An 8458-nucleotide genomic window follows, 5' to 3' on the forward strand; every position below is an offset into this window, starting at 1 on the left:
TTATGAGTATATATGGGTAGAAAGGAATATATTGTGTATTTTACAGGTGATCTCTCCAGTGCGAGCACGTGTAGTGTGTGTGTGTGTGTGTGTGTGTGTGTGTGTGTGTGTGTTGGTATTTTAAAAATATATTTATTTTTATTTTTTGTGTGTAGGAATGTGTTGTACCATGTGTGTCCAAATGCCTGTGGAGATTGGAAGAGGGTGTTGAATTCCCTGGAACTGGAATTATAGATGGTTGTTAGCCTCCAGGGGGTGCTGGGAGCAGAATTTGGGTCCTCTGGAAAAGCAACCAATGCTCGTTGCGTTAATGCTGAGCCACCTCTCTAGCCCCTTGACTTGACTTCTTTTTACGTATGTTCTTGTCAAACTCAAGTCCTTGTGCTTGCAGGGTAAACATATTTACCAGCTGAGATATTTCCTTATCTCCCAATGTAGAGAAACCTTAGAATTCATTGTATTTATTCTTCAAAGGGCTTTTGAGAAATTTGATAGTAGGAAAATTATAATTTCTGGATTAACAAGTTATTTTCTGCTGTTTATGTAATCTAGAATATACTTTTTCTTACATGTGTTCCTATAATAGCTCCTGCCTTTATATTTCCTTACTTCTAAGTTTAACATGAAATGAGGCAATTATTATCATTATACACCAAAAATCCACTTAAATATAAATTTGTTGATCAGGGTAAAGTGGAGCCCTAAGCATCTTAAGAGAGAATTGATGAACTGTGACTCAGTAAAGTGTTTACATTTTAGTAGGTGATTGCCATGGCTTGACTTGGTAGTCAAGCATAATTCTTGGCTAACTCCCAAGCAGTTGTATATATCCCATCTGTCCTGCTCATGTTCTACATTAGTGAACTCTGAGAGAAACATATGAGGAGTTGATTGCGAAGTAATCGAGGAGGAATCAGTAGGGGAGAGGAGAAGTGACTCAGGGATGACAAAACCTAACACCCCGAAGGCTATGCAGGAGGCCGCCACTGTGAGTTTAATGACGTTCGGTCTGGGAACACTGTTAAAAGCAAAGAGCACATCCAAGTGTTTCCTCAATTCAGAAACCTGGAATTAATGATCAGTTCCCTCAATCACTGAATAATGCATGCTACTGAAGATATATATATATTTATATATATGTCTTTTTGAGACAGGGTCTCCCTGTAACCCCAGCTGTCCTAGAACTCACTATGTAGATCAGGCTGGCCTTGAACTCACAGATATCTGCCTGCCTCTGCCTCTGCCTCCTGGGTGCTGGGATTAAAGGCGTGAGCCACCACGCCCGGCCCCAGAGTCCTATATTTTAAAAAATCATTTTTCAGGTTACCATGTCCAGTAGTAGAGACATAGGAAGGACATCTACAAGCTTTGAAGGAAGTGATGCAGCAAAGGGGTGGATCATTACACTTGAAAGTGAGCCAACAGACATGAACGTGTAAGGCTGAGGGTTGCCATCAGGGTGCAAATGACACCTATCCACAATCCAAATAGTCACATTCTATAATGACCTCAGAAATGCACTGGGGCACATCTAGGTACACTAACTTCACTCAGTAGGCCTTGACATGAATGACAGAATGCATGAAATCTGGCAGGGGCTATGGGAGGGTGTGGATGGGGGGTATAAAGATGATCAAGGTGTTTTGTATGAAATACACAAAAATTCAATAGAAGTTTTTTTTAAAAAGAAATACAAGGGGAGTGGGGGGAAAAAAAGAAATACAAATGAGAGTATAAAGTGATTCATTGAAAATTTGACCTCGCAAGGCCTGTCTTGGTGTTCTGAAAACTCATGCATATGCCTCTATCATAATATCAAAAAAAAAATTCCTACCTGTGTCTCTATCATAACACCATCACAATGTTTTAAATATTGTGTCTCTTTAGTTCTCTCACATTAAATTTTCTGTTCCATAAGAAGTAGATCTTATTTTAAAACCCTTTGTATTTGATTCCAGTTTCTGTTTTCGATTACCACAAAACCTGTATAATCTTATTTTTCTTGCCTTAAATAAAAATTCTAACATAGAAGTCATCTAAGGAACTGTACACATTAATTTCCATTAATATCCTAACATTCTCCACATTATTAAAAGAATTCCATGTAACAGTGTGCTAGCTTTCTGTTACTATAACCAAATACCTTAGAATATTTACTTAGAGGAGCATGGACTTATTTTGGCTCCCTGTTTCAGAAATTTCAGTTCATGATTATTTGTGATATTTCTGGGATGTCAGTGAGGCAGAAAGTCACAATAGAGAGCATGTGGTAGGGCAAGTTGCTCATCTCATGGTGGCCAAGAAGCTCACCTCTTAATGACCAGTAAGCAGAAACAGAAAGAATAGAAAGGGTCAGAGTCAAAATGTACTTCCAGGGCACATGCCCCGTGACTGGTTTCCTCCACGTAGGTCCCACTTTGTGCTTTCCGGAATCTCCCAGTACTCATTAAACTATAAATCCACAAATAGAGTAAGATTCACAAGCTCAAAGTCCTCATGATCCAATCACCTCCCAAAGACAACTCTGAAGAGCTGCCTTGGGGACCAGTTCTTAAACACATGAGCTTCTGGGATATTTCAGATCCAAACCATAATAAGCAGTGCTCTGGTTAGAGCTAATAAATAATTCATAGCAAATTTACATAGAAGAACACAAGATTCACTCCAGACATCAGTCATTCTAAGGAAAAGCATGCCCCTGTTTGCAAACTTTAAGGCTTCTCTTGCCTGCAGAAGAAAATCCAGTCTCCATAGCAAAGGCATCCAAACAGGTCGAACTGAATCCTGCTGCCATGTTGGGAATACTGCTTCTCAGTTTTCCCTTTCTCAAGCAGATGCTAGAGTCAAACCAGTGTCCACCGTGTCTGTCCTGCCTTGGCTGATTGTACACCTACCTTGGCCTCTGCTCACTAAATACAGTCCTTCCACAGTGACTTCAAGATCCCACTCAAACTACGTACATCAAAGAATTTTTATGAGTAAACCATAGCTTGAATTTATCCTGCTCTACTCTTAACAAAAGCATGTACTCTTCCTTATACCTTCAAGTCTCATATAGTCATCCTGCAGTATTCATGACGTGTTGGCCCAGGACCATTTCTCCCACACCAAAATCCATACCACTGTGCTCAAGCCTCCAATAGAATATGGTGTGTTTGCATATATACACATCCTCTTAAATACCTTAAGTCATCTCTAGATTATGTATAATAACTAATAAAGTATAAATGCTATGTAAATAGTCATTATACTGTACTGTTGAAGGAATAATGACCAGAAAATAAAGTCTTTATATGTTCAGTCAGTATCATTTTTTCACTAACATTTTGATCTGTGGTTACTTGATTCCATCATGTGGAACCAATTGTTACCAAGAGTTGACCAATTATTTCACTAACTTTCGTGGTATAATTTCATCAATGCCCTTTGCCTTGTAATTTTACTAAACTTTTCCTTTATGTCTCTGGGTTTCATCATGTGACTTTTTGACCAATAGAATGATAGGGGACATCATCCAAAATTCAAAAAGATTTTGTGCAATTGGTTTTGTTCTCACACTTATTTCCCTCAAGACCATGAGAACATGACCTAGCTGGCCTGCTAGAGAAAGAAAGATGTTCAAAAGACATCAGGTAAGGTCACCAGCCAACAGTCAGAGAGTCAACCCCATTCAAAGGAATGGGCTCTGGGGCCAAGATCAGCAGAGCAACCTTAACAGTCCAAGGCTGACCCAAATCGAGGAAGAAATTGAGGTGAGAACTGAGCCTAGCTATGATCAACTGAAACCGCGGAGTGACGAACTAAGTAAATGTTTATTGTCATAATGCACTCAGTTTCTGGGATTACTGTTTGCCGCTTGATTGTGGAAGCAGATAACTCAGAGCTGCCAGCTTCAAGGTCTTCATGCCATCGCCCTTCCTGCTTCCCCTTGCTTCTGTAGCACTCCGTATAGTTCTTTGAATATATGATGTACTTGCGAAAGGTGTCCTGGGTGAACAAAGGAGTGTTTTCCACTGTTGACCACACTCTCTACTGGCATTCCATAAAAGACATCCCAAATGCCTCACTTCAAAAGATCTGTACTTAAAATTTACATGGTGTTTATTACCAGTACCAGCTATTTACAATAACTATACACTGTCTTGAAATATTACTTCCACATCTATATCAATATTCTCATTTTAATTAAGAAAATGTTTATAAACTTCTACAAACAAATTTCCAACAATTAGTAGATATGCAAAAATATTTGTCTTATCTTACTGAAAAATAAGGGTAATGTTTAATTCCTAAAGTTTTAACACCAAGCAGTCACAAATTTACTTATCTTTAATCATTACAAAAATAGTTGGGGTCTTAAGAAATACAAAGGAACCCAATAAAAATGAACATTAAGAAGAATTATAAATGTTTCTATGAAAAATAATCAATTAATTTTCAAAAATTAAGAATACACGAATATATTTTAAGCAATGTGTTGCCTTTAAAATTAAGGCATCTGTTATATACTGTCTGAATTTTCCTACGTCCGTATGCAGTGAAAACTGGAAAATGTTTTTGGAATCAACTCACATTATTTGTTCTAAAATTGTACATCCCGCAGGAAGCAAATCCTTTCTCTGTGGTCATTCTCGCTAGTCAGCAAGTCTGAAGACCTCTGTCTGGTGGGATGCAGCTAAACACAATGTTAGAGCTCTCACAAAGTGACGTGAGGGCACCTCCCAGCAGCACTTGAAGGCCCATCACCTTTAGTGACAAGTGCTGTGATGTTGCTGCTTTTTACCTGGCAGCCTGACCTCTCAGGAGCTTCTTTAGTTATTCTTCTAATAGGTTCCATCAGACTGATCACATAATTAGGATGGCTTTAGTTTACACTTAAGATCCAAGGACATGGTCAAAACATACATGTCTCAAGACTTTTCTGATATTTTAAACAATACATTCCATCAACTTGCTTTTAAAAGCTGTGGAAACTCCAGACATGCGACTGGCTTTCACTAGTAGAAATAGCATAGTGTTGCACATTTCTACTATCTTGATGGTTTATTTCAAAGAAGTTTGTTTATATCTTTCAGCATTCAGTAAAGAGAAAAATGAATTTAGAACTTCAGAAAAGTGTGATATGAACTTTGAACTATAGAAGAGTGAGGAATAAACTTCGACCTCCAGTAAAAATAAGGTCTCATTCTTTTCAGCAAGACCATGTAATATTTACCACACAGCTAGCAAACACAGGCATCATGCACCTATAATCTATAGTGTGCTGTTGAAAAATTACATGCAAGTCAAGCCATCTTAATTATAGGATTTGAAAAAGTAAGCCAATACTACAAATAAAATCTTAGAGGGACAAGATATAAAAAGATCTGAGATCAAATCTCACATCTGCGGAGTGCATCTGAAATGGAACATATCATGTAGTGAATGTATGACTAATATTAAAATATGGATATGAATTCCTTTCATCTGGAACTCACTGAAGAGAAAGTTTTCCAGGCACAGTGATTTTAGAAAGCTACTTTGTTTCTAATTTTATGCTGTCCCATACCTGAACCTTTTCAAGAGAGAATAACTGGTGTTGAGAAAGATTAAAATCTATTCATTCCTTTTTAAACTTCTCTTGACATAGATAGTTTTGTTTAAAACACACCATCTCAGGAATTCCTCAGAAAGATTTTGCTTCCTTCGTGTTCTCTCCAAGGAAAAACACACATTTCAAGGCATCTGTAAAGCCTATAAATATGAAGAAACAGGAAAAAAAGATGCCCATTCAAGGTGAGACTACCTTCCTAAATTCCATATTTCTTCTAGACAGTTTTTTTCATTTTTTTGGTAAATGAGATTTTACTTTTTCAGGCAAATTACATTTTTACAGATTTTGATGCTCTTTCAGGAATTCATGTCATTGAAGTGAAGAATTATGTTATCCCAACAGCAAAATATAAGGGGCAACAGCAGTGCATTTCCAAAGCAAATTTTACAGTATAGAGAAGATTATACTTAAAAAACAAGGGAAAGATGTCCAAATATGATTGTTCTTCAATAAGCATTTAGTAATGTGTCGGTAGTAAATATCTGAGGTTTTAATGACCAGTTGAAGACAAACATCCCTTCACTTAGGAACTTTCTGTAATTAAGATGAAATATCAGTCCATCTTAACCATGGAATTCAGCATTCTATAAGGAAGTTCCTCACACTGGTGAGTCCCCTTGATGCCTTCTACTTTATGATTTAACTGCGCAATTCCAGTTCCACACTCTAAGGAGAACTAATACTTAAAAGCAACAGCAGGATTTATTTAAAGTATGCCTTTTATCTTTTCATGATGTAGACCATTAAGAACAAGATCTATTCTTAAAAGACAGAAATAAGTCGCAGAAATGAGCCAAAACTTATTAATACAGTGACAGCAAAGCTAGTTCACTCAGAGGTTAACTAAACAATTATTTTAGGGACTCGCTGTCCTTTCTGGGAAAATGAGCTACAATGTCGAAAGCTCTCATGATGTAAAAAATTAGAACAGTTATAAATGTGGATTAATATCTGTTCATAAAACATGAACTTCACTTAATGAATTACAGGAGATAGATGCCTGTTTGGGTTTTACAGTCAGAGTTGTGCTGAAAACATAGTGCCATTTATCTCTGTTCAGCAAGTGTCTCTTAGTCTATCACAACTGCCAAGTGCAATTCAATTTGCATATTACCATTATGGGAATATGAGCTGTGGTTGTCTTTGACAAGGAGTGGAGAAAAGGAAATACAAGAGTTGCTGTGAGTTGGGAGCATATTATTACATCCCAGATAACCATTTTAAAGATCTTGATGTTGACTGATTGGGGTCTTCTATGCCCCTCCTACTCACCATTATTTAGAATAGTTCCCAAAATATTGTAAAATTTTTAAAAACATATTGTGAATGAATAAATGATAGTAATACAAAGAGTTGTCAGAAGAATAAGTTAACATGAAGATCTGGAAGATTTCTAATTGGCAGGATTGAAATATGGATGGAGGTTAATTTCTATGCTTATTCTAAGTGACTCTGATGATGGTGCTGATGATTCCTCATTTGAATGAAGCTGCTTAGGAGAGTATGTGGACATACGAAAACCTAAATTAAATTGCATTTGTCATTTATCATAAACCTTATCATAAAGAATCAATTTGCTATTTTTTTGTTTACCCCACTGAGATTATTGTCTGTCTCTTTGTTACTTTCTTCGATTTATCTTTTCCTCTACACTGCTTCAGGCTCAGGGAAAATTGCTTTTACCTTTGACTTTTCATTAGTCTTAATGATGCATGATGTTAACAAGTGTGAAAGAATTAAGTTATCAACATCAAAAAGACTCAAATTGAACTCATTTTCTTTCTAAATATAGTCTCCATGTAGTCCTACCAATACTTTTTAGATTTAGAAAGCTTGTCCATTAACGTAGAATCCCTAATGCCATCTTTGACCACTCTCCAATACTCCTTACATAAATAGCCAAGATCCCCTTAAATTTTATAAAATCTGTTTCAAAACATATTTAAAATTAATAATCTCTTGTGTTTTCCTCATATCGCTATTTCTGTTTCTTTACATACCAGTTCTTCTCTTGAAAAATGTTTAGGACTTTGTCACCTCTAACCCTAACGCCACTTCATCAATATGTGATGGGTTTCTAAAGCTAAATCCTCAGAATACAGACATATCATCTCTCATTTCTCAATTCAGAATCATTTCATAAGGCCCTACAGACTACTAGACCAAATCTAGTATGACAGCCCAAATCCATCATAATTTAGACTCTTTATATCTTTGAAGCCCACCCCTCTCCTTACCTATTAAGTATTTCCATGTCATACGATTGCTGCATGTTACTGTGTGGTACTTGTCAGTTCTTCTGTTTCGTTACTATGATGTCCTGATGTGTCCTTCTTGGCCTCTGCTCCAGTAGTCCTACTAACCTTTGAAGATTGAGATCAAATACAAAGTTCATGTTTGCAAAACATTTTACCATAGAGTTCTTTTCTTTGACCTATTCATTGGGTTGGATTAACTTCACTTAATTAGTCAACCGATATTTAATGGAGATAACTGTGAAAATACGCTTCTGATGAATTTCACCAGCAATGATCAAGTGCATTTTATATGTTCTCAAAGTACATGACTTCACAGACCAAAAATGAAAATATACAGCTCGATGAGATATGTCAGTAATAAAGTTAAATACGGAGAAGCCATTAAAGATAAAAATGTATTTAATGTCGCTATTTTGGGCCTCACTTTGATGTTTAAGACTGCATTTATAATCTGAAATGAACACAGTCCAGCCTTTGAAGTTCTTTTGATTGGTTTATTTCTGTTCCTATGTTCTTTTTACTCCATTGGTTCTACCAGAGTGATTCATATTTTCTTCGTTTCTACTCAGCAGCGTCTCTGTGTTTCATCTCCAAGTAGACTATTTAC

This window comes from Nannospalax galili, unplaced genomic scaffold (genome assembly GCF_000622305.1).
Source record: "Nannospalax galili isolate Female #2095 unplaced genomic scaffold, S.galili_v1.0 scaffold1477, whole genome shotgun sequence".
NCBI lineage: Eukaryota > Metazoa > Chordata > Mammalia > Rodentia > Spalacidae > Nannospalax > Nannospalax galili.